The 27874-nt window shown below is 38.2% G+C and overlaps 1 protein-coding gene across 2 annotated transcripts in view; it reads right to left on the reverse strand.

The window, feature by feature from the left end:
• FHIT (fragile histidine triad diadenosine triphosphatase) overlaps positions 1-27874 on the reverse strand; it is a 1417053-nt gene that overhangs the window by 1013958 nt on the left and 375221 nt on the right. The window lies entirely within an intron of this gene.

Genomic DNA, 27874 nt, shown 5'->3' on the forward strand with positions numbered 1-27874 from the left:
CTGGCTCCATTAGGGGAGAGGCCAACACCTTAGTGAGATCACTTATCTCCCTCAATTTTTAATCCAGAGCTTCTAGCCAGTTGACCCAGAAACACCCCACACCTCCACCATGACTTACCAATTTGTCTGAAATAATAAAGAGGAAAATGAGAAGCTATTAGCTCCACTTCCATTCTCCAGTCAATCATCATTCTAAATTATTAATCAGTTGACATACTGCCAAGAAATTTTCAGGCCTCTCTCCAAAAGTATAAAGTAGTCATTTTCAAGTGAACGATTAACCATTTTATTCCTCTAGAAGCCACAGACTATATAGAAAAGTTGATTCTGATGGCAGTTTTTTTGCCTTTTGGATGTTGGAGGAGGTAAGAGAGGTGTACGCGAAACCTACATATATCTTCCTTTCCATCACTCATTCATTAAAGACTGGGAGTTATAGAATCCAAAGTTTAAAAAGATGTTCTAAAATATTTCCTGACCACTTAAGTATTTGTAACTTTGTTCCTAAAAGCATGACATTCCTGACTAATCATGGCTGGCAAGGACAAAGTGATCAATTGTCATCATCCTTTCTTCCCCATGATTGATTTAGCAAAGTATGGCTATAACTCATACTCTCATGGAACATACATTCTAGGAGAGGAAACAGTCAAAAAGGAAGGTAACCCAACAAATACATAAAACAGCTGTGATAGGTTTTACAAAAGAACCCCAAGAGGAGAGAGAGTCAAGAAAAGGGGAACTTGTGTCTTAAGTAAGATAGTAGTAGCAGGAATCACCATGAATCAGAAAAATCCTGAAACTGGGGACTTCATAGGCAATCAAACCCAAAGTATGCAAATAGACCATTCAAACAAGACATCCTTAGTGCTAGTTATCTACTGATCCCAAAAACTTCAAATTTCCGTGGCATCTTCTTTTCTTTGCTTTTTAGTCATGTGTTGGTTCACTACCAATACCACAATTCCTTAGGGGGTAATTTTCTGACCAAGCGGTATAGTGTGCAATGTGCCTGGTCAATCTCATCTGAGGCTCATTAACAGTTTCCATCTTATGTAAGTGATGTACTTTTAAAGGTAGTGTGACAGGTTGCTACAAATATTTTTTTTCTTTATTATTTTTGGCTTTCTTTTTTTAGAGGGAAGGTGAGCAATAAAACTGAGTTTCAACCATATCTTTAGAAATTTGCTAAGGCATAGTTGGACAGCTTTATCAACAAGAATGGAGCCCAGAACAATCAAATATCCTTTAATTTTGAAGTAGATACTGTGGGGTATGTTACATGGCCTTCCCAGGCCCTAGGCATATTTTCTTTGGGAGACGCAACCCCATCTTGTATCAATTGTTACCCTAAACAGTTGTTAGATGCAAAATCTTTGAAAATATTGTTGTACTTTCGCATTTGAAATTATTTGGTTACATACAATTTAGTGTATTTGATTTTAAAATTAGCTATAATTTCTCAGCAATCATGCATTTTCAGAAATTCTTAAGAAGCAAGCAAAGCTTACTCACAAAATGTCTCTAAATGTAAACTTTTTATAATTACTAAATTAATAACAAAAGCATAAGGTTTCATTTTGTTGCCATTTCATTAAATATGTAATGGTTCTGATGTTGCAATTCTTCCATACATTGAAACAAAAATAATTTTTCTTTCTCTTTTAGTTCTCAATATTTTCCTAAGCCCTTGACAAAACTCATTGGCCCTAGTCATTAGGGCCAAGTATCTAAAGAAGCAATAAAATGTGTGTATATTCCTGGGTCTGATATAGCATTAGATAGTGTGTGGGTCCCCCCAAATAAAACCAATACTATTAAAACCATGCATAATCCCAGTTAGCCCAAACGAATATATCAAAACCTTTAAGGTTAAAAAAAAAACCTTCTTTTAAAGGCCCTGCCCTGATTTTACTGTGATTTGTGCACTTGCACCTGACATCCACTCCATACCATTTATAAAGATCATCTTGCTTCTCTAGCAAATTTCCAAATAAGAAGCACTCAGAACTTCCATTAAAAATGGAGATCCCGGGGCGCCTGGGTGGCTCGGTCAGTTAAGCGTCTGACTTCGGCCCAGGTCATGATCTCGCGGTGTGGGAGTTCGAGCCCCGCGTCGGGCTCTGAGCTGAGAGCTCAGAGCCTGGAGCCTGTTTCAGATTCTGTGTCTCCCTCTCTCTCTCTGCCCCTCCCCTGTTCATGCTCTGTCTCTCTCTGTCTCAAAAATAAATAAACGTTAAAAAAAAAAATTAAAAAAAAAAAAATGGAGATCCCTACGCCCTGTCTCCAAAGAATCTCTTTAATAGATCTAAGTGGAGTCCAGAAATCAGTTTTTAACTTTCTAAAACCCTAAGGGTATTTAAAGCCTGTAGGAAACATTGGTTGATGGCAGCGAGGTTGATATCTAGGGGCTGAGTTAGTCTTGGCTTTAAATACTGGACAACTTGAGAAAATTTAGGCCAATCCCTCTCAACCTTGGCTCATGTTAGAATCACCTGGAGAGCTTTTAGAACCATTACCCCCCAAAGATTCTGATTGATTTGATCTGGGGTAGAGCTTGGGCACTGGTTTTGGTTTTTGTTTTTTTAAGCTACCATATAAACGAATCAAGTAACACTGAGAGCCTAAGGTGTTTATTTGCTCTCAGAAAGGATTAACCCACCCACTGAGGTGATGATAAAGCCCAAACCTCCTACAATGAAAACACCACAGCAGAGAATCAGCAAACCTAAAACCCAACCCCAGTCTCAACCCCAGCTTGTTTTAGCCCCAACATACCCAAGTCAGCCTTACAGTTACCGCACAAAGAAACTGAGCCCTTCCCTTTGGTTTTCATCTGCTGGCAGAATGATTTAGTAGCTCTGCCTTAAAAGCAACTCCATTATAATTACAGTGTTGGAATTATAAACAAAAGCAAGAAAGATGCAGAAGGAATAGTCCTTTAATCAAAACCGTAAAACGGAACAATCTCTGGATGCAGTTAAAAGCAAACTCTGAAATATTAAGAGTAAGCTCTCCAGTCCTTTGATTCTTGCCTCTTTCCCATAAGAGCAACACTACACATTTTTTCAATTAAGCAGTTTGACAACATGAAGGAACCCACAGCACATGATTTAATGAGCACATACTGTATGCATGGTAATCGGCAGGCTGACAGTTTGCTCATTTCCAACTGACGGGAGAGCACTACACATTAGTAGGAAGATTTTTGGGTCTCTTTTCATTAAACAAGCTTTACAGTTGAGGAACATTCCAACTGTATTGGCAAAGTTGTCACTGGTGGTCCCCTGGTGACTTTACTCTTTGTCACTCTCCAAGTCCTCAAGTCTTAACAAAAGAATTACTTTTTAAAACCAAAGCATAAACATAAAATATAGATAATAAAAGGTTCTGTGATGTTGTCAGAGCATTCTGTATGTGTATGTGGAGCATTCTGAGTCGTGACTCCATTTGTGGTTTAACATTACACAAATTCTAGCTGGTTCTTCACAACGATCACTTTATAAACTGGAATGCTTCTTGGAAAGAATCTCTCAACTCTTAAATTAATCAATATTTCAGAAGCAGCATAGTATACTGGAAAAAAAAAAAAAGCATGGGCTTTGGTGAGAGAGAAATAGGGGTTCAAATTCTAACTAAAATCCTTATGCGTGACCTTGGTCAAGTGACATCACTTCTCCAGGGCTCAGTTTCCTATTTATGAAGTCATGACAACAGCATGCAGTTTGTATGGAGAAAATTGTAATATGCCTCTCACGGTTGCTGACAACATAAGGTACTAAAAGAAATAAGAACTAGATGACCCACAGAAGTTCAGAGAATGGAGTTTTAACAAAGCGAACTACAGTCTGACGCTCCTGAGATTTCTACCAGGAGCACTTATTGGGGTTCTATAAGGACAACAGTAAACTAACGTTTATGCGCCAATATGGGCTCAATTCATCCTACAAGATTCTGAAAGGTAGGCATTATGACCCTATTTTTATAAAATCTCAAAAACAAGAAGGGAATTTGGAGATCATATGAGAAATTTCTGGTGGCACCCAAGTGGCTCTGTCAGTTAAACATCAGCTCTTGATTGCGGCTCAGGTCATGATCTCATGGTCCTGATGTTGAGCCCCGCATCAGGCTACATGCTGGGTGTGGGCCCTGCTTAGGATTCTTGCTCTCCCTATTACTCTGTCTCTCTCCTCGGCTTGCACACGCTCTCACTCTCTCTCTCAAGAAAAAAAGAAAAAGGCGATATGTTTAACTTTTCTGACAATAAGTATAAGAAACTTCCTGTGTTTCCCATTTTACTCTGCCTGTCAGAAAACTCAGAGTGAATTTTTGTGTTCAGTGTAAATTTGCAATTCTATTAGCAATATTGGCTAGTGGATTTATTTCCTGATTTTACATGTATATTTTATTAATCTTATTTTAACTGGCTATAAGCCACCATAAATGAAGTACAGATTCCTTAGCTAGTTAGTAAGACAGGAGTGACCAGGATTCATGTTGCCTGATTCCAGGTTAGGGACTCTCCCACATATTATGGAAATTACATAAATATTCTCACAAGCAAATACAGTGGAAGCCACAACTTGCTCAGGTCCTATATCATAAAGAGGAGCAAATGTATTAGCCTCCTATTTAAAGGGACAGAATATGGAAGTTTTAGTGTCCCTATTTCTAAAATGGGGACAATATCTATTTCTTATCATTGTTGTGAAGATTGAGAGAGAGCATTTGCAAAAATGTGCAGTGTAGTATTTGACACATAGTAACATTTTAAAGTCTGAAATATTGACCCTTTAAGATATAAATGCAGTCTTATTAATCAGAAGTAGTAAAATGCACATGTATAACTTTTATTATTATTATTTTTTAATGTTTATTCTTAAGAGAGAGAGAGAGAGACAGAGTGTGAGCAGGGGAGGGGAGAGAGAGAAGGAGACACAGAATCCAGAATCAGAAGCAGGCTCCAGGCACTGTGCTGTTAACACAGATCCCAACGTGGGGCTTGAACTCACGAGATTATGAGCTGAGCCAAAGTTGGACACTTAACTGACTGAGCAACCCAGGCGCCCCTCAAATGTATAACTCTTAAACATCATTTAGAAATCACTTATTGCTCTGAACTCCATGCAATGATGTAAAATTTGGCCTTCCACTAGGCCAAGATCCAAAAATTGCCACCCTTCTTTCACGTCATAGGGCACACAGAAATCTAGAAAAGTTGTCAACATTCTCTTAAATTAGTACTGTAAACAGTGTCTACTGGAAATACAGAACTCTACCAAGAATATACACATATGAAGTTTTCAGATTTGATCATTCATACACTAGCGTGCCCAGAGAACTGAGCCAAAGTCATAGGTCAGTCATTATGTAAAATAGCAAGCGTTCCCATGAGTCACAGCCATTGATTGTATCCAGAATGTATATCTTACCATGACAATATTCCTTTGTCCCAAAGGGAGTCCAGGGGGAAAAAAGGGAACTGTAGATCCTCATATGCATACCCTAATAACAATGGATCAATATTTCCTCAGAAGAAATGGTGTAGTGCATTGGGTGAAGATTTGGAAACACACAGACTTGGATTTAAAGGCTGGCTCAGCCATCCACCAGTAACACGACATTGGGCAACATACTGAAACTCAGGACCATAGATTCTTCCACTGGCAAATGGAGGAAATGCTTCTAATTTATGTAATATTGTAAGCAGGGGTAATACTTAAAATATTTAACAAGTAGTAATGGTGAGGGCACTAAACAGAATGGACTTAATAGATGTTATGGTGCCTATCAATTAAATATGAACTCTGTTCGAGGGATTATTTCCTCACTTGATCCTGGATCATGGGAGGTGTTCAAACCTAAAATTCATTAAATAAAGCAAACACACATTACATAACAATGTATAATGAAAAGCTTACAAGCAGTTAGGCATACAAATGGCTATATCCTCCAAATATGCTTTTTTTTTCACTTGTCTTAAGCTTTGATCCACAATTTTATTAAATGGTTGTTAGCTTAAAATGATGATACACCTGTGTCTCTTGACTCACAATAGTCCTCAAAAAATTCTGGACTCAAAAATACTTAAATTGATCTCATGAGGAATTTTATTATGTATATGTTCATTTATATTTCTTATGTCAGCTTAATGTAATGACACTTTTATCATTATGAAATATTCTTCTTTATCTCTGGTAATACTCTTTATCTTAAAGTTTAATTTGTCTGATATTAATGTACCCACTCTAGACTTCTTATGCTGACTGTTTCCATGGTTATCTTTTTCTATCAATTTGCTTTAAACTTATCTGTATCTTCATATTTAAAGGTTATCTTGTAACAGAATACAGTTATTCTTGTTCTTTTTAACCCATTCTGATAATAGGTGCTTTTTAATTATTTAATCCATTAACATTTAATGTAATTACTGACATAGTGGCATTTAGAGCTATAATTTTATTATTTGTTTTCTGTTTGCCCCCATCTGTTTCCTGTCCTCTCTTTCTACTTTCCTGAATTCTTTTGGAATCATTTAAAAATCTTTTCAGGATTCTAAAATAAATAAGCAAACAAATACATACATAAAATTTTTAGGATTCTATTTTATCTTTTGGGTTTTTCGTGTTTGTTCTAAGCATTAAAATATACATTCTTGACCTTTCACGGTCTATGAGATTTTTATACCACCTCAGATAAACTTTGAAAACTATGCAACTGTGTGAGTCCATTGATTGTGCCTGCCAATTCTCTATGCTATAGTTGTCATATGTACTACTTTATACACAGTACCTTATAAACACCACAAGGTAGTGTTATAATTTTGGCTGGAAAGCGTTCTATGCATTTTAAAGATACTAAGATGAAAAAAAATGCTCATATTTATAATTTCTGATATTCTTCATTCCTTCCTGAAGATTTAAGATTCCATCTGGTGTTATCTCACTTCAGCCTGAATAACTTCCTTTAGCATTTTTTGTGGTGTAGGTCTACTGGCAGTGAATGAGTTCTTTTAGTTTACTTTTATCTGAAAACGTCTTTAATTTGCCTCTATTCTCAAAGGATATTTTGGGTACATATCAACTATACATGGATATCTGTGTTCACAGAGTTTTGTTTTTGTTTTGTTTTACTTTAAAAATACTCTTTTGCTCTTGCTAGCCTCTGTAGTTTCTGATGAGAGGTCAGTGCTTATTTATAATGCTTCATAATGACAAAGCATTGCTCTCTGGAAGGTAATGTGCCATTTTTCTCTGACCACTATCAACATTTTCTCTTTATTGTTGGTGTCCAGCAGTTTGAATAGCATACCTAAGCATGGTTTTCCTCAAATTTATCCTGTTTGGGGTTTGCTGTGTTTCTTGATCTACAAATTTACTTTTTCACCAAATTTGAAAATTTTGGCCTTTACTTCTCAAATATTTTTCTGTTCCATTCTCTTTCTCCTCTCCTAAGACTACAATGATACACATTAGACATTTTTATTTTTGTCACATAGGTCCCTGAGTTTCTGGGGTTTTTTGTTTGTTTGTTTCCTGTGTTCAAGTTTTGTTTTTGTTTTAATCTTTTCTCCTCCTGTTCTTCAGAAAAAAAAAACCTCGATTGCTTTATCATAAGGTTCAGGGACATCTTCTGTTATTTCCAATGAATGTAAGCATACCCAGTGAATTTTTGTTCCCAATATTGTATTTTTCACTTCTAGAATTTCCACTTAATTCTTTTTTGTAGTTTGTATTTACTGTGTCCTTATTCATTGTGAGTATATTTTTCTGTCCTTCAGTGAGTACAGTTTTAATGGCTACTTTAAAATCTTTGCTAATTCCCATATCTGGGTCATCTTGGCGTTATCTCAGATGACTGCCTTTTCTCTTCAGAAGGGAGTCACATTTTCTTGATTTTGTCATGTGTCATATAATTTGGGGTTGTATCATGTGAACGTATGAATGTGAATGTGACGGTGTGAAGACTGAAATCTGTTAAGAGTTCTTTGAAGAGCCTCGATTTATTTGTTATAGCAGGCAATTAATTTGGTTATACTCAAATTGAAAACTATCCCTTGGGTGGCAACTCAAATCTCAGTTCAGTTCTTTGACTGTTAGCTGTGTCTGTTCCACGTATGCATGGTTCAGAGATCAGTTAAAAATTCACGTGGTGATGGGGCACCTGGGTGGCTCAGTGGGTTAAGTGTCTGACTTCAGCTCAGGCCATGATCTCACAGTTTGTGAGTTCAAGCCCCACATCGGGCTCTCTGCTGACAGCTCAGAGCCTGGAGCCTGCTTCAGATTCTGTGTCTCCCTCTCTCTCTGTCCCTCCCCTGCTCGCGCACCCTCTCTCTCTCTCTCAAAAATAAATAAACATTAAAAATAAAATTTAAAAAAAATTCACGTGGTGTTTATACACAGAACTGAGAGTTCCCCTGTTTGTCTCTCTCCTTTCCAAGACTCTCTTTTCCAGTAGCTATGGTTGCCCTGAACTCTGTTTGTTGGGTCTTCATACTGAAAAGAGTGTTTTTTCTATTGGAATTAACTATCCCAAATGGCATTAACTTCATCATGTCCTCCCTCTAAAAGTTGTAAAATGGGGAACTTACTCTGTACTGTCCATGCTTCTAAGTTTTGAATCCCAATTCCCCTCCAGAATCTGTCTGTTTGCTTTCACTCTCTAGAGCCTTCAGGTAATTTTTTCTCCCATATATTATAGTTGCTATCTGTGAGAATGTCAGATTCAATAAAACTTACTTAGCCATACTGGAAGTGGAAACAAGTAAAACCAATTAGAAGATATTCCTTCGCATTTCTGAATTTCTCTCCTCAAAACACTTAACCTCTACTCATTATCTCATTGGTTTTAAGTAGAAACATAAGTCAGACTCAGAGCTTCCTTGATCATCTTGCCAAGTACATAAGAAGATTTGGAATAAAAGCACAGCATTAAGTGAAATGATAAAATGATAAAACATCAGTCAGGTCTGCTGGCTCGTAGGCTGGCAGCATTTAATCTCAAAGCAGTGAGGCTTGTACAGGTGCATGACTACCAAAGATTATCTGCATGGTACTTTGCCACACTATTTATTCCACCTTATGTTTTGGGTCTCAGGTATTTCTATATCCTTCATTGAAAACTGCAATAGGTAACACCCTAAGAGAAATAGAATATTGAAAATATTATCCTTAAACACCAATGCAGTGTTGGTAAGCACACATTTTCTTCTGGTAATAATCCTCATAATTTCTTGAGAGCCTCTGTAGGCAAGGCACCTTGCCAATCATTTTACATAATTTGCCATCTCATCCTTCATAACCATTCTCTGAGGTAGTTCCTATAATTAACCTCATCCTATGGAGGAAGAAACCAGAGAGGTTAAGTGAGTTAATGGAGATCACACAGCAAATAGAAATCTGAATCCTCATAAAGAAGAGAAAAAACAAAGAGGATATTTGGAGTCATGAAACACAGGCCCTTTACTCTTAGGGAAGGAAACAGAACTCCTTCCAAGCAAAGAGGAGTAACTGAAGATTCTAAAATTTGAAGTTCTAGAAGTTATAAACAAAAAGAAGTTATAATTCTTCTTTCTAGCAATTACTGAAATTAAAATGACCCACGTTCAGATACATATAATTCATACTGGCAACTTTCCTGTCAAAAAGAGTCTTGTTCTAGGGCTTAAAAACACAAACTGGAACAATAACACAAGGATCAAATAATCCCATACAAAGGGGCACCTGGGTGGCTCAGTCGGTTAAGCGTCCGACTTCAAATCAGGTCATGATCTCGCAGTTTGTTAGTTCGAGCCCGTGTCGGGCTCTGTGCTGACAGCTCAGGGCCTGGAGCCTGCTTCGGATTCTGTGTCTCCCTCTCTCTGCCCCTCCCCCACTCACACTCTGCCTCTCTCTCCTTCAAAAATAAATAAACATTAAAAAATTTTTTTCAAATAATTCCATACAAAGATTCATAGTAAGAGGCATGTAACACCAGCACCTCACTTCATTTCATTTATTTTCCTTAAACCTCGTTTGTTTTCCAGGTAAACTTTCTAGACAGGAGGGTGACCACTGGAGAGAAGCAGGCACATTAAGAAGTGAAGATGCCTGACATGAAAAGATGTTCAGCGTCACTCCTTATCAGGGAAATACAAATCAAAACCACACTCAGGTATCACCTCACACCAGTCAGAGTGGCCAAAATGAACAAATCAGGAGACTATAGATGCTGGAGAGGATGTGGAGAAACGGGAACCCTCTTGCACTGTTGGTGGGAATGCAAATTGGTGCAGCCGCTCTGGAAAGCAGTGTGGAGGTTCCTCAGAAAATTAAAAATAGACCTACCCTATGACCCAGCAATAGCACTGCTAGGAATCTACCCAAGGGATACAGGAGTACTGATGCATAGGGGCACTTGTACCCCAATGTTCATAGCAGCACTCTCAACAATAGCCAAATTATGGAAAGAGCCTAAATGTCCATCAACTGATGAATGGATAAAGAAATTGTGGTTTATATACACAATGGAATACTACGTGGCAATGAGAAAAAATGAAATATGGCCTTTTGTAGCAACGTGGATGGAACTGGAGAGTGTGATGCTAAGTGAAATAAGCCATACAGAGAAAGACAGATACCATATGGTTTCACTCTTATGTGGATCCTGAGAAACTTAACAGGAACCCATGGGGGAGGGGAAGGAAAAAAAAAAAAAAAAAGGACGTTAGAGTGGGAGAGAGCCAAAGCATAAGAGACTGTTAAAAACTGAGAACAAACTGAGGGTTGATGGGGGGTGGGAGGGAGGGGCGGGTGGGTGATGGGTATTGAGGAGGGCACCTTTTGGGATGAGCACTGGGTGTTGTATGGAAACCAAGTTGTCAATAAACTTCATATAAAAAAAAAAAAAAAAAAAAAAAGAAGTGAAGATGCCTGCCTCGTCCTACCACAATCTGCATCTGGTGAGCACTTCTAGAAGACTGTGGCAACGTCTCACAGTCCTACAAATGATAGAGGCAATCTCTAAAGTGTAAAATTTGCATAAACCTATGAGTTTCAAGTGACTGTGGAATCAGAGAGAAAGGAGGGGGAGGGCCAGAGGGAAGTGGACAGATAATATAAAAGGAAAATAGGAGACTGGGTCTTGACTAGAAGCAAGAAAAGGAGTACAGTATCTTTGTGTTCTGGAACATGAGGGCGATTCAGTATTACATTTATTACACATGCTAAATTGTTTGCTGAGACCTCAGAATGGGGTAACTGCAGGGAATAAAAATGAGAGGTGGTGCTAGAAAAAGAGAGGAGTGTGAACAGGAGTTGTAGGCAGGGGTTCAATGAACACAGTCCACTGACAACAGGTTGGGAAAATTTTACCACATTAGCACGTTTCTCTTCCTTTACTGCTGTTATATTTACCTTTTCCAGTGAAACTATTCAAAGACATAGAAAGACAAGCGACTCTTCTGCCCCATCTTGAAGGCTTTTTCTAAGATTTATCCCACACTGCTCCCTCTGACCAAGAATGATCCCATGCCATTTTAGAGGACATGTTCCGCCTCAGAAGCATCCGCCTGCTGCATGAATTTCGTTTCCATTCCACGATCATTCTCAAAGCTATGCAAAGCATAACAACTTGATTTTGTAGCTGTTTAACCTTACTTTTCATACATAAAAAATTATTAAATGTGTGTAACTTGTGGGGGGAGAATCATATAATGGCATGTCAATCAGGTAACAGTTAAGCTGCATTTCATGGAAAGGAAAAGTAGTGCTTTCTTCAAAAAGTGAAGTCATCACTCCTTTATTTAACTGACATAATATTTATACCCCAATTTTAAAATGGCAGCTACAAATAGAATTTGAGAAAGGGTAAATTCTCCAAGGGAAATGAAGCCAGAAATGTCACCATTTTAAAAGTTCTGTTTTATATGTACTTAAGAATGTGACTACTATTTTAAGGATGTGCCCATAGCAGGTCAATTATATCAAACTCCATGAAAACACTTAAAATTAAGTAAATACTACCTCTCCAACTACTGTTATCTCTTTAGAATGCTGTGTGGCAGAATGCACAGAGCTTTTATAGGGGGTCTAGGCAGGCAGGTGGTCCTGAGATACCTTCACCGGGAACAAAAAAAATCAGATGATCTTTTCAGCAGTGATCTGGATGGCTGGCCTCTAGGTACACTTCACTGTGGACATTCGCCAAGAATACCAGCTAGCATGACTGCATTGTTATTGTTAAAAGGCCAGAACAAAGGCACCCATGTGATTTCTGCAGGTGTTATCATTATTCTGCACAAGAGAGACTGTGGCTGAGGGGCAGCTCAAGTGACTCACACAAGACCACGTAAAGGAAGTGGCAAAATGGTGTCCTGATACTCCAGCTTCTTGTTTCTAGTCCTGGGCTGTTCTGGATGCATAGTATGAGCCTCCTCAAGAGCTGGCCAATCCCAGCACTGGGGTTTTCCATTTTGCAAAAGGATGAGGCTGACCCACAAGTCTGGTAGGAAGAGTACCTCTCTGGTTTTACGGTGGTCTGTGCCGTATCATCTGTCTGAAGAGTATTTTGTGGGTCAGTTTACTCTAGTTCCTTGAAACTTTAGTGTCCACAAGACTCTGAGGGAATCTCACAATGGGAGGAACACGGTTTTTTGGTCCTGAGTTTGAATCCTAGTAATGCATGTACTATCTCTGTGTGCTGGATACAGCTGCTCAACTTCATTGAGCCTCACTTTCCACCTCTGTCAAATGGGTATAATAATATCTGAGGGGTATATTTACCAAAAGGATGATTTTTTTTTAAATGAAGATAAAGCACCAAGCACAGTTTCTGGCACATGTTGAGTATTCAGGCAACAAGCCTGTGCCCCACCTTGCTTCACGGAATAACTCTGAAGCAGAGAAGTGACAATGAGGCCAGAGAGACCCCATTGCCCATAAATCACTCAATGACAATATACTGATCCTCCAGCTGGCTGGCCCCTCTCTGCTCTGACCTCTACCCATGGTATTCCTCCACATGACCTTCTTTGAAATAAAAGTATCACAATTACAAACACTTATACATTTCCTAAGATTTTATTTAATTATTTTCCTTTCTTTATCTAACGGTTATGGTCCATATCATGCCACATGCTCTGCTTGATGCAATAATTAAACACAGATAACCATTCATTCAATAAACATTTGTTGAGTCCTACTAAGATGTCAGGCACTGTTCTCTATAGCAGTGAACATAACAACCCCAAATCCTGCCTTCATGATGCCTACATTCTGGTGGGAGACAGATGACAGACAAAACAAAAATGTAAACTACACAGTTGGTTAAATAGTGCTTTGTGTTCCTGAGAAACACAAAGTGGAAAGGAGATGATGAGTCTTATGGTTATATTATGGCCTATGTCCCCCAAAAAGATATGTTGAAGTTCTAACCCCTAATACCTAAGAGTGTGATCTGATTTGGAAATAGGGTCATAGCAGATATAATTAGTTAAGATGAGGTCATACTGGAGGAGGACACACCCTCCTCCAGTAAGACTAGTGTCCCCAGAAGAGGATGACCATGTGAAGATAGATACCACACAGGGAGGACACCGTGTGATGACAAGAGCAGGGTGGGTAGTGATGCAGCTACAAGCCAGGCAATGCTAAGCATAGCTAGCCATGTTCCAGAAGCCAAGAAGAAGCAAAGAAGGATTCCTTTGCTGGTTTCAGAGGAAGGATGGCCCTCATGATACTTCAGTTTCAGACTTGTAGCCTCCAAAATGGTGAGACAATAGATTTCTGTTATCTTAAGTGGCTCAGTTTGTGGTATTTTGTCATGGCAACCCCAGGAAATTAATACAGTGAGTACGGGGACATTTTTGCATTTTTAGGCAAAGAAATCAGGAAAGAGCTCACAGAGATGGTAACATTCCGGCAAAGACCTGAGTGAGGTCAGTGGGAAGATGCTTCTGGGTAAGGAAAGTTCTAGGCACTGGGAGCAGAAAACGCAGAGGTCCAAGGGAGGAGAATGCTTACTATTCTAGAAGAACAGCACGAAAGCCAATATGGCTGGAGCAGTGAGGGGAGAGTGGTAGGAGACGAGGTCAGAGCCTTGGCAGGGAGCTGGATGGTACCAGACTTTCTGGGCCATTACAAGGACTTGGACATTTACTCACACCAAGGTGGAAAGCCAGTGGGCAATTCTGAGCACAGATGGAATAAGATGTCACTTCAGTTTAGTAAAATCTCTCAGGCTCTTTGAGAATAAACTAAAGAGACACTGCTGTGGGTGGGGTCCCACAGCAATCCTGGTGGATAAAGATGCTGGTCAGGGAGAACAGGAGATAGGGAGAAGTGATCATTCTCTATTGCATATTTTGAAAGTAGATCCAAAAGGATCTGCAATGGACTAGAAGTAGAGAAAGATGCCTGACTTTTTGATAATTCTTAGAATTAAATTAGAAACCATAACAATTTAACTGTACCAATCACCTGGAGAGATGGTCTTCTCAAGTGCCAGACCAGCTGGAGATATCGGCAATATATATAACAGATAGAATAAATCATCAGAATATATAAGGAACTCCTAAAATCAAGAAAAAATGAACAAGCAAATAGAAAAAAACTAGTAGTTGAAAGAAGAAATCTCAATGGACAATGAATATTTAAAAAAGCAGCTTAGGCTCACTAGAAGAAAATACAAAATAAAATAATAGGTAGGATTCTATTTGTATTCTATCAAAGCAGCAAACATGAAAAAGATTGACAAAATTCAGTGTTGTCCAAAATACAGGAAAAAATACTTCATTGTTCTAGCTTACTTCTGGCAGAACCAAGAGTTGGTATATCATTCTAGTGAGCAATTTTATCACATTTATCAAAAGCGATACTACACATATCCGATGGCATAGTGAATCTTCTTGCCAGGTATACTGGGCTCAAGAAACATATGCACAAGGAGATATATACTAAAAAGATTACTGCAGTGGTTTTCCTTTTTTTTTTTTTTAAGTATAGTGAAACTTGGAAATGACTGAAAATATGCCCTGAAATGGAAATAGGTAAATAAAATTTATAAGATGGAGTATTATGCAGCTGTTAAAAGAAATCAATTGGTTATAAGCATCAATGCAGATAAGTTTTATAAATGATGTCATGTGAACAAAAACCAACGAGAAGGAAAATTTTAAACATGCAAACACAATAGTATGTTTTGGTGATGGATACATGTATATATGTATAAAAACAACAAACTGGTTAAACACATCCCAAATCTGTGGTAGGGAATTTTGCACCAGAGAAACTGGGAGGAAAAACAGAATATGCTAGTTAAGAGGGAATTTAATTTCTTCAATGATTTCCTTAAACAAACAAACAAACAGTATCAATAATGACTAAACAGAAATGGATGCTCCTTTTCTGATAGTGGGATTATAGATGTTTATTACACTACATTTTGTGGTTGGCTGTATTTTTAAATTTTTCTCAAAATAAAGAAAGGGAGAGGAGGGAGGGGGAGAGAGAGAAGGAGACACAAAGAAAGAGACAGAAGAGGGAAGTAAGGAGGGAGAAAGGAAGAAAGGAAGGAACCCTGTCACCAGTTCTAAAGTGCACTTAAACCGGTCACAGATGGCTGATTGTTTACGGATAAAACTCAAAACTATGTTTTAATAATCAGTGAGACTGATGGTGATTCCTCCCAGGTTGGCTCAGCTTGGAGGGCTGACTTTAAGTTCAGCCAGCAGAGGGAACCATCTGTCATTTGCAAAGACACAGAGCTCTGCCAGGGGAACAGCAACAGACCGTCAGTAGCCATTATCTTCAGCACAGACCATCACCTCTGGAACCACAGGGAAGAAGGAAACATGCATTTACAGACAAAGTAAACTGAGAGCACGCCATGGACATCTTTTCACCCTTTCTCAAAGGCTCATTGTAATTTTCTAGAATCAAGGGAACAATATACTTGATTAGTTCTCAGCAGACTTAGCAGTTTTGCTTTTCATATTTCTCTGTGAAGCAAGTCTGCCATTAACCTTCTATGTTCTATGTTCAGATTCTTCCCCCTCCAGAATGGAATTCGAGCTTGAAAAAAAGAGTTAGAGTTAGCTTTAAGACAGTTTTTGCTGCTAATAACCAAAAGATCCTCCTTAAGACAAGGAGGTCATTCTTTAAAGAAGCTAGAATGTTGCTTCTCTTCCTAGTGGGAGAATCCGTGGAGAGAGAAAGCTTGCAGAACAGTTCAGTAATCGTGAAAGCCCCAAAGGAAATGGTACTTCCTCCTGGGTCAATACTGTGTATTTTAAAATGCCTTCTATGTACACTTACTTGAGAGACCTTAAGGCCTTGAAGAAGCAGTTAGCCAAACACTTAAAGGAAAAGCTGGCAATCCCCACATCTGTACCGAACGGACCGAAGAGGAAGACAGCACTAATACAGTGCCGCACTTACCTCAATAGCTTCACCCCATCAAGGTCCTAATATTTAAATAGTATCCTTTTTTGTGTGTTATCCTACAGGCGGGGTTGGAATTTAAAACAAACAAACAAGGTAGAAAGGGAAAGTTATGAATAAGTTACCAATGTAAACGTGCTATTTTTCTGCCTTTGAATTTGGGTGATGGTAAACATGATTCCGCACATGGAAATTAGACTTTTCAGAGCTACTACACTGAATCATTTCATTTGTCTAACGACTTATAATAACGTGGCCACGCTGCACTGCATTAAACATTGGATTTTCAAACCAACAAATGAAATATGTGATAACCCCTTCCAAATGGAACCGCAGCAAAGGGCATTCAGCAAGGGGGCTGCACACCACAGAGGGTGGGTAAAACAAATATCCTACACCAATCCTGTGAGAACAAAAGAAAGAATCATACAGCCTCTGGTTCTACAGTGTCTGTTCCCTTCTAGAAACACAGCTGAAACCTCACAATGAAATGGGGTGGGCCGGGGGGGGGGGGGTTGCAGATTGCTACTTTGGGTTGTCACAAAGTAACTTACCACCCACTATTCAAGACACATGAGGACACCATCGCTTGGTGCTTCCAGGTCATTAACCTGAGGGAGCTTTAGCAAAATAGCACAGGGAGACGATTTTGCATAGTGGGTAAGAGTGTTTGAATCCTGGGCTTTACCAATCAAATAAATGCATGACTCTATCCAAGTTCTCAGCCTTCATGCTCATTCTCCACAATGGTAAGAATGGGGATAATAATTTTGCCTTCCTCATAGAGTTATGAGGGGGAAAATTTACGTAAAGGACCTGGGCATGGTTAGAATTCAGTAGAGTAGTTATCATTACTTGTATTTTACTCATCATCATTGTCATCATTATTCTTACATTAAAGTGATCTACATTTTCATACATTATCCTCATTTGCATTCAAAGTTCATTAGAAGCACAAGGAATTTTTAACTTATATTCACTTTAAGAATTTACTGAGTATCTAATAAGTGTTAAGCACTATGCTATGGTCTGGGGTACCAACGTGATCAAAATCAAGCCGTACCTATGACTCCTGGAGGCTGTGAGGGGAGCTTCACACAAGCCAAAGACCACCAGGAAGCCTATCTTTTCCAGTTGAGCCAACAGCTCTAAAGGAAAGGAGTAGATCATTCTAAGAGTTGCTAAAGCAAAAGGGGTTGACTTAACTGTGAGACTTGCAGAATGAGAAGGAGGTAAGTAAGGTCTGGAAGGACAGCATTCTAGGGAGAGAGAACACAACATTCAAAGACAGAGTACATAATGCATCTTCATTATTAAAAGTTGCTGGGGCGCCTGGGTGGCTCAGTCGGTTAAGCAGCCAACTTCGGCTCAGGTCATGATCTCGTGCTCTGTGAGTTCGAGCCCCGCATCGGGCTCTGTGCTGACAGCTCAGAGCCTGGAGCCTGTTTCAGATTCTGTGTCTCTCTCTCTCTGACCCTCCCCCATTCATGCTCAGTCTCTCTCTGTCTCAAAAATAAATAAATGTTAAAAAAAAAAAAAAAGTTGGTGCAGGGGCGCCTGGGTGGTTCAGTTGCTTGAGTGTCTGACTCTTGATTTCAGGTCAGGTCATGTGATTGAGCCCAGAGTTGGGCTCTGCCCCGCCCCTGAGTTAGGCTGAGTGTAGAGCCTGCTTAAGATTCTCTCTCTCTCTCTCTCTCTCTCTCTCTCTCTCTCTGCTCCTTTCCCCCACTAGCATTCTCTCTCTCTCTCTCTCTCTTAAAAAAAATAAAAATAAAAAAGTTAATGCAGAACTCTGCATTGAATAGTTCAATTTAATAAACAACTAGGTATCAAATACCCATCATGAGCCAGGCCCTGTGCTGAGCCCTGGGATAAAAGAGTAAGCAAAGCAGATATGGTCCATGTTCTCTGCCTCACCTCCCAGTACTTATTCCTTTGTTTAACAAATGCTCTCAAATCAGCATTTGCAACCAAGAATTCTACCTTTAGCTTTAATCTCAAAGAGATTCCATGTGGAAAAACTGTAATGCTTTGTCTGGTCAGACAAGGTATGTTACATATGGCAAATAGTTCCCTTTTTTCCGCCTTAGGGACCAGGAAACTTACAACCAAATTTAGTTTGTTCCAAGGACCTACCAACTTCACTTAGTAGTAAAGATGGTGACATTTATGTTTTACAGGTAACTGTTCAATTGCTTGCACACTACCTTCAGTTTAGTAGACAGTTTCAAATTTTAGGGGGAGTTGGTCAAAGGGGAAAAGGAAAGGAAAGTAAAAGAGGAACATAAGGGCAAGTTTCTTGAGGTCTGGGAACTGTCCAAAGCACCTTTTGAAATTTTCATGGTGCCTAAAATAGATCCTGCATAAAATACCATCTCATTGCTGAATGGATAAATGAAGAATACAAACCTTTCCTAGATCAACTTGGATTCGGTTCGGAGGGTAGGAGGAGTGATATTCACTTATTTCTCCCTTATCTCCAGTTTGAGAGGGAGAGCTCAAAAAGTAGCTAAAACGTTTAGCATGATTATCGCTAAGAACAACTGTTGAGACCACAAGAAGAAACTGGTAAGAGAACTCGAAGATATCCTTAGTGATATATTTAAGAGAATGAGGTCCTCACAACAGAATGTTTCTCTTTCTTACTTGCATGCTAGCCAAAACAAGAGAAATGTCACGGTTCTCACTTATGTCTAAATAATGGGGGAAAATGTTTAGTTTCTTTATGACAAAATTATAATATATTTGCAATTCTATTTCCTGATGTTTTCTCAGTTATTTTGGAAAAGATCTGGTGGTCTTTTTTATATCAACACTCCAAATTGGGGAAATGAAACTGTAGTAATAATCTATGTGGTTAACCGCCAGGAAGAAGGGTACAAATTTAAAAGAAGTTTAGAAGACACCTATTAGCGATTAGAGTACTGTAGACTTCTGACTTGTTCATGGCCAAATCGATCCGATTCTCTGTCTCTCTCTCTGTCTCTCTCTCTCTCTCTCTCTCTCACACACACACACACACACACACACACACACACGCAAAATTACATTTAAGGAGATACTACAACATTCCATCCTTGTCATTAGCTCAACATATTAATGAGGCTTTCTGAATTCATCTCCAACCATGAACTGGCTGTTGACATGATGTAACAGCAGTAAATCATATACAGTTTGCTTCAAGTACCTGGCAAATACCAGTTTCATAATGCTTCTATTCGTTGACAGGTGGAAAATTAAATCATTTCTGCATCCTCCTAAGATTAAATCATTTCTGTATTCCAAAGAAACACTTCAGTGCTCACCAGTACATCCCTGCCCCAACTAGTTGATAAACTGAAAAGAAGAGAATATTAAGGGATGGTGCTTGAGGAACTAGTTCAAAGGGGAAACTCAGAAAACGAGATTGTGAAGATCTATAATGAGATTTTTCAAAACGGCGCGGTGAGGGAAGGAAGGAGTTGCAGCTGAGTAACGTATGTTTTTAAGAGGTAAGTTATTCCTTAAAGCAATTACCAAAATGTGAGAGTTCCTCTGGTGGTTCTCAACCTTACACTGGAAGAACTTCTTAGAATGCAAGACTAAGAGAGCCAATTACTTCAGCACCAAGCTACATCGTAAATCTCTGGATCTGGCAGTTCAAAAAAACTCTTGGAAAGTGTTCTTATAAAATCCTCACTAACAACTCTGACTTTATAAATGTAGACTCTAAAAGGATGAATGAAAACTAACCAATTAGATAGCAAAGTAGAGAAGAGAGAGCACTGAAGAAAAAGGCCTTCCAGACTTTCAGTTGTAGTTCTACCACTTAACTAGCTCTGAGAGTTAGATCCTATTTGTAATAAAAACCACATCATAAAAAATTAATAATTACACTGCACTTAGTATGCCAAGGGCTTTCCACGCATTATCCAATGTAATCCTGGTAACAACCCATGAGGGAGAAACTCACCCTCGGCCTGGCTGGAGAAGGGGGTTGAGTGGCTTGTCCAGTGCCACCTGACTGCTCTGAGTGGTGGAGTCAGGATTCAAACACAAGATTCCCCAACCCCAGAGTCCAGCCCTCAACCATCCACTGGGCAGACAGGTTCAATAACCTCTTAGAATTATCTAAAAGGCTTCTGAGGTGCTATTATTCTGAGTCAAGTTAGGATGGAGAATAGAAAAAGCTCAGGCTTTGAAGTGACTTCATGGCCTTGATTCTCAGATAACACTACTCCCTTACAGACCAGCTTAAGGATTAGAGATGATACGAGAGCCACTAGTCCACAGCAATAATAAAGATAGCCTTTACACAATGCCTGCTATGTGTCAGGCACTAAGCATTTTTCACACATTAAATCATGCAATCTTTACAATGACTTTAAAAATACTATTATTTATTTTTAGTCCCATTCCACAGATGAGGAAACAGAGGCAAAGAAAGTCTCTTGGCTTAAATCACAGACTTATTAAATTGCATATCTAGGATTCCAATCCAAATAGACTGACTCACTCAACGAACCACGTACATTGGACACACTCCATGGATCTGTAACATGAAGGACCTTGGTTATTTCCTAAAGTCTATCAGTCTCATCCAGACTTTCAGATAAATTCAGGAGGACAAAACAATCCATATGTGTGTCCAGAAGGCCTGCCTACTTCTGGCTTCAGCAACTTCAGCAGGAACCAGCTAGAGAGAAATAAATTGCATAGATCATATATGTATGACTAGGACTTTCTTTTTTCTTAGTCTCCTGGCTGATTGCTTCCTTCGTTTTAATACCATGTTGCTTTAGGTTTCCTAATAAAAACACTGCGGTTCCATACAAGTTTTTCCTGCTTTCAATCTGAGAAAAATTCAGTACCTTATTCATTTTTAAATTATTTTAATAATAGATTTTATTTAACCCAATATGTAAAAATATTATTTCAACATGTAATAAAAATTAACAAGATACTTTACATTTTTTAATATGAAGTATTCAAAATTCTGAGTGTGGTTTACATTTACAGCCCATCTCAAATCAGACTAACCACATTTCAATGCCCAGGAGTCACATGTTGCTAGTGGCGACCATATTGAACGACACAGGCCTGGCATGATTGACTTGAAGCATGCCCTGGTCATCGGTATTTCTAGGTCTGCTTCCTTGGGCAGGTCAAATTCCCCAGAAAAATGTCTTCCAATCCCCTGCCTCAGTTTTATAAACCTGGCTGCCTATGAATCCAGGATCTAAGTTGGAAAGAGTGAGAGCCCCATTATGGGGACTTTCGTGGCATACCCCTGTTTTCACCATCAAACCCCTGTCCTCAGCTCTACCCAATAAAGGATGTCTGGGATGTTTCCAGTTTTGGGCTATTACAAATAAAGCTGTCATGAACATTTGTGTACAGGTTTTTGTGTGAATGTAAATTTTCATCTCCTTGGGATAAGTGCCCAAGAGTATGGGAAGTGTATGTTTGGTTTTGTAAGAAACTGCCAAACCATTTTCCGTTCTATTTCCCACCAGCAATACATGAGTAATCCAGTTTCTCTGCATCCTCACCAGCACTTGGTGTTATCATTAGCACTATACACTTATCAGAATGGCTAAAATAAAAAAAACAATAACTATACACTTACCAGAATAGCTAAAATAAAAAAAAAATAATGGTAACACCAAGTGCTGGTGAGGATGCTGAATAAGTATATGGCGATATATCATTATGGTTCTAATGGGCATTTCCCAGATGGCTAATAATGTTGAACATCTTTTAATGTGCTTAGTTGCTGTCTGTATAACCTCTTCAGTGAAATGCCTAGGGCTTTTGCTCATTTTTTCATTGGATAGTTTGTTTTTATACTGTTAAGTTTGAAAGGTCTCTGAGTATTCTGGACACTAGTGCTTTGTCAGAAATGTGGTTTGCAAATATTTTTTCCCAGTCTGTAACTTGTCTTTTCATTCTCTAACAGCTCTTTGCCTAGCCCTAGATCCCAAAGATTTTCTCTTACATTTTCTTCTGTGTTACAGTTTTATGGGATTTTGTTTCTATATTTAGTCCATGATACATTTTGAGTTAATTTTTATATAAGGTATGAGATTTCGTTTTAGGCCCATTTTTTGCCAACTGCTCTAGGGTCATTTATTGAAAAGGTTCTCTCTTCTCCACTGAGGGAAATTGCATTCGTCAAAAATCAGTTGGGCACATTCATTTAGATATATTTTTGGGGTTCCCTACCCTGATCTAGTGATGTATGTGCATAGCACTCCATGAATAGCCACATAGCAGCTGTCCTATAAGCTTTGAAATTGGGTAGACTATTCCTCCCATGCTATTCTTCTTCTCCAATATTGTTCCTTTGTCTCCATATAAATTTTAGAATAATCTTGTCTACATTTAAAAAAAATCATGATGTGATTTTGGTAGGAACTGCATCAAACCTGTCTATCAATATGGGGAGAACTGGTATCCTTACTATGCTGGGACTTCCAAATCATGAACACTGTATGTTTCTCCACGTATTTCAATTTTCTTTGATTTCTTTCTTTAGTATTAGGTCATTTTCAGTATGTAAGTTCTGTAAGTGTTTTATTATATTTATACCTAAGAATTTAATAATTGTTAGTTACTATAAATTGTATTCTTTTTTAAAAATTTTTTTATTTTAAGTAATGCCTGCACCTAATGTGGGGCTTGAACTCATGACTTCAAGTCAAGAGTTGCATGCTCCTGTGACTGAGCCAGCCAGGCAGCCCCCTCAGTTGTATTCTTAATTATAGTGTCTACATGTTCATTGCTAGTATACATAAATACAACTGATACTTAAAATGTATCTTATATTCTACAACCTGTTGAACTCACATATTAGTTTTAAGAGGTTTTATTATTTTTTTTAGATCATTTAGGATTTTCCAAGTAAAAATCATGTCATCAGCAGTAGCAGGTTTTCTTTCTTCTTTTCTGTCTGTGTGCCTTTTATTTCCTTTATTGCCTTCCTGCATTGACTAGAAATCCCTGCACTTTGTTGAAAAGGACTGGCAAAAATAGACATCCTTGCCTTACCTCCTGACTTGGGGAAAAGCATTCAGTCTTTCATCATTAAGTACAATGTTAGCTGTGGGCAATTTAAAAAGATGTTCTTTATCAAGTTGAGGAAGTTTCCCTCTATTCCTATTTTTCTGAGAGTTTTTATTATATGTCAGTATTGAATTTCGTCAAATCCTTTTTCTGCATCAAGATAAAATCATGTGATTTTTTTTCCTCTTTTGTGTGATTAATTAAATTGATTAGCTTTTAATGTCAAACCAGCCTTGTATCCCTGAAATAGAGCCCATGGTTATCATGTATACTTTTTTAATGAATTCTATTTGCTAATATGTTGTTAAGAATTTGGGGGTTTATAAATGTAAGGGTTATTGATCTATAGTTTTCTTTTTTATATTGTTTCTGCCTGACTTTGGTATCTAGATAATAGTAGCTTCATAAAATGAACTATACCTTCTTCTATTTCCTAGAAGAGTCTTTGTAGAATTGATGCTAATTCGTCTTTAAATGTTTGGTAGAATTCTCCAGCAAAATAATCTGGACCTGAGATATATTTTGGGGGGAGGGGCAGTTAAAATTATTTCAATTTCCTTAATAGTTAAAAGACTATTCAAACTATTTCATACTAGGTAAACTGTGAGATTGAGAAAGGGATTTATTTTTTTCTAAGCTGTCAAATTTATGTGTGTAGAATTGTTCATAGCATTCCTTTACTATCCTTTTGATAGGTGCAGGGTCTATTGTGTTTCATTTCTGAGACTGGTATTATATGTCTTCTGTCCTTTTTTCTATGTCAGTCTTCCTAGTTGTTTGCCAATTTTATTAATTTCTTTGAAGAAACAGCTGCTCCCGCTTTCTTTTAATTAATACATGTATTACAGGTATATCTCTTCCTTCCTTTTACTTCTAATCTGCCTCTATGGTTATATTTGAAGGGAGTTTCTTATAGACAGTATATAGTTGGGTTGTGTTTTTTTAAACAACTCTGCCAGTCTGCTACAAGTGGAGTATTCAGACCATTTAACTTTAATATAATTATTGATATTTTATGTCCTAGCCTAGCATTTTATTTTTGTTTGTTTGCTGTTTCCTCTCTGGTTTTTGTGTTTCTGTTTTTGTTTTCCTGCCTTCTGGTAGGTTATTCGAATTGGTTTTTTGTTTTTTTTTTTTTTTTTGGAATTCTATTTTGATATACCTAAAGTGTTTTTGAATACATCTCCTTGTAGAACTTTTTTGCTCTATGTATTATATTTTCATAACTTATAAATATAAAATAACTGGCGGAATTTTATCAATCTAAATAAAATATAGAAACCTGGCCTCCTTTTATGTCCCTTTACACTCCCCATTTATAATTCTCTTATTAAATATTTCAATCATTTGCATCCACATCAGAAACTACTATAATTTTTGCTTCAATCTTTAAATATAATTTAGAAATTTCAAGAATAAAAGGTAAGCCTAATGTATTTATCAATATTTTTGCTTACTGTGTTTTTTCTTCCTTCCTGTGTTCCAAGGATCCATTTTTTTTTAGATCATTTTCCTTCTGTTAGCCATTCTTTTAGAGTAGCTCTGTTGGTCACAAATTCTCTTGGTTTTCCTTCATCTGAAAAAAAAATCTTGACTTCCCTTTCATTCCTAAAGGATGTTTTCACTGGTTATAGCATGCTGAGTTAACTCTGGGTTGACTATCATTTTCATTCAGTACTTGAAAGCCTTAAGTTCCTAAGTCTTAGCAGAAATTCAAAAATAAGACAGGTAGAGGGGTGCCTAGGTGGCTCAGTCAGTTGAGCGTCTGACTTTTGCTCAAGTCATGATCTCACAGTTCATGAGTTCAAGCCCCACATAGGGCTGGCTGCTGTCAGCACAGAGCCTGCTTTGGATCCTCTGTCTCCCTCTCTCTCTCTGCCCTTCCCCTGCTTGCGCTCTCTCTCTCTCTCTCAAAAATAAATAAACATTAAAACAAAATAAGACATGTAGAAAAAGCTAAAAATATATATACATAATAAACTGGATCCTGTTGAGTTGAACCATCACGAGGCTATAAGGAACTCTGATTCTGGCAGGAGGAATAGCCATGTAATAATAATTACGTGTTTAAGTGCAAAAATGCAAGTATGTAATGGTCACAGTGCTGATGCACAGAGTGAGCTGTACTGCTTGGGAGAATCGGCAGAAGCTTCTCAGAGATCTGTGAGCTGAATTCTAAAGGTTCAATAGTTAAAGGAGTTTCCAAGGAGAGGGGGAAGCATGTGCAAAAGCCCTAAGAGAAGAGAACATGGCATGTTCGGGACATGATATGAAGTAATGCCAGACTGAAGTACAGAACATTTCTAGGCATAAGGGGAGAAGATGGAAACACAGGTAAGGGGGTGCAGGAGGCCTTCATCCTCTCCTAAGGAGTTTAAACTTCATCCCAGATACCCCCAAAGAACTGCAAAATAGATGAAACTGGTGAATATAATATTCAAACAATGACAGCTAGTGGGACACACTTTTAAATGTAGCTTTTCAATGACTCATTATCTTTATTCTCCTATACATCAAAACTTAGTTTCTGTACTGGTAGGAAGGAAGCGTTAACAGCCAATAAAATTAGAAGACTCGGCTGAGTCCCTGCCTCTTGCAGTCCATTTTAAACACACTCCATCCTTCCTGCAGAATGATTTCAGGGTCTCTGCAATGGGTGAGGGAAGGAGCATGGCAGGAGTCAATGGCTAGATGGCAGCATGTTAAGTGAGGTGTTTCAGCTTTCCTGTAGCTTTGAATTCTCCAGATTTTGTCAGTTTTTGTCAAATGTATTTTGCATTATTTACTAAATAAAAATTTCCAAAGGCTGAAAAATAAATATCAGGTTTGGGTACACCATGTCAAAATTACGCTCTGAGCTCCAGAAATGTCCACAGGACCTTCAGAGAGAAATATCCCTATCCCTCACAACCATTTACCATGTTGACCCCTTTCCCCGCAACATACCCCTCTCCCACCCACTATGAGCATCTACATTATGTTCTAGAATCTAGATGGAAGTCTGTTTGGGTTTCATATAAATGGGTATCACTGATTATAACTAGTATCACATTTTCAGTGAAAATTAATTTCAGCAAGCGTATAGAAATAAAAAGCAGAATAAAATTTAAAAACCACTATGCATGGGGTGCCTATGTGGCTCAGTCAGTTGAGCATCTGACTTCGGCTCAGGTTATGATCTCGCAGTTCCTGGGGTTAGGACTCCATGTCGGGCTCTGTGCTGACAGCTCAGAGCCTGGAGCCTGCTTCGGATTCTGTGTCTCCCTCTCTCTCTTTCTCTGCCCCTCCCTTACTTGCACTCTCTCTCTCTCTTCTCTCAAAAAATAAAAACTAAAAAAAATTTGTTAATAAAAAATAAAAAGAAATAAAAACCTCCATGTGCAACATGAGTGCCTATTTGGGCACAGTGTTATTTCCTTTTCAGTCCAAATCATTTTTAAAAGTCATATTTATTGCTACCGAATTGTATATTAAAAACGCTTACAATGGAAAATTTTATGTTATTTATATTTTTCCACAATAAAAAAAAATTGTCAAAGTTAAACAAAAAAGAGGAAGAGAAAAGAAATGAGTGCCACATCCATGCTGCTTCTCAAAGGCAGACATTGGCCATGCCTTGGAAACAAGGAAGGGAAGACACACTGGGTAGTTGATCTAATTCAGAGCTGGTGGTGAGGGGTCTTCAGTTGCATTAGGAGTTCCATAGCATTCAATCTCCTTTTAAAGGAAAGAAATCTGCAAGCCTGATGGACTTGAAAGAAATGTCACCTTTTTAGAACAGAAAAAGAGCATATGAAAGTTTCCCATTGAAAATGAAGAAGTGAACTGGAACATTAACAGACAGGGAGCAAGGAACCAAACATCGTCAACCTGTTTAGCTCATGCACATCAGAATGTGAAGACATTTGCTTGCATTCCTTTGCCACCGAAGATAATTTTCTTTTAATTCCCATTTCTTTTATGGTGTGTGTGTTGTTTTGTTTTCTCTCTGTGGCTACTGTTCGAAAGTAAGTTAACTGTATGAGTATAAATTGGGATCTGTATATGTTCCAGCCCCATACTCTTTGGTGAACTTGACAATTTGAATGGATCAGGCTTCCAAAAGTGGAAAATTATTCCCACAAAATTACTATCTTGTGAGAAAATGTCCCTTCTGAAAACCCTTTCTAGTCTTGATAAGAACTAAAATACCTTCCTACCTGAAGGCATGTTAATTAAATTTAAAAGATTATTATGTCAAGGGAGAATAACCCTAATCAACCTGGGAATCTGCTTTTCTCAAATATGTTGAGAGCCGGTATTTATTTAGAACTTATCTGTATGCTTCCCTCCATTCTCTACACAGTGTTTTATTTCTCCCCAGGTCCTTCTTGACATCTTTTTCCACACTGCCTTGAGGCCTTTCTCATCCA

The sequence above is a fragment of the Lynx rufus genome, unplaced genomic scaffold (genome assembly GCF_022079265.1).
Source record: "Lynx rufus isolate CCGP_SWC_20201006 ecotype Redwood Valley unplaced genomic scaffold, mLynRuf1.p SCAF_4, whole genome shotgun sequence".
In the NCBI taxonomy this organism is placed as follows: Eukaryota; Metazoa; Chordata; class Mammalia; order Carnivora; family Felidae; genus Lynx; species Lynx rufus.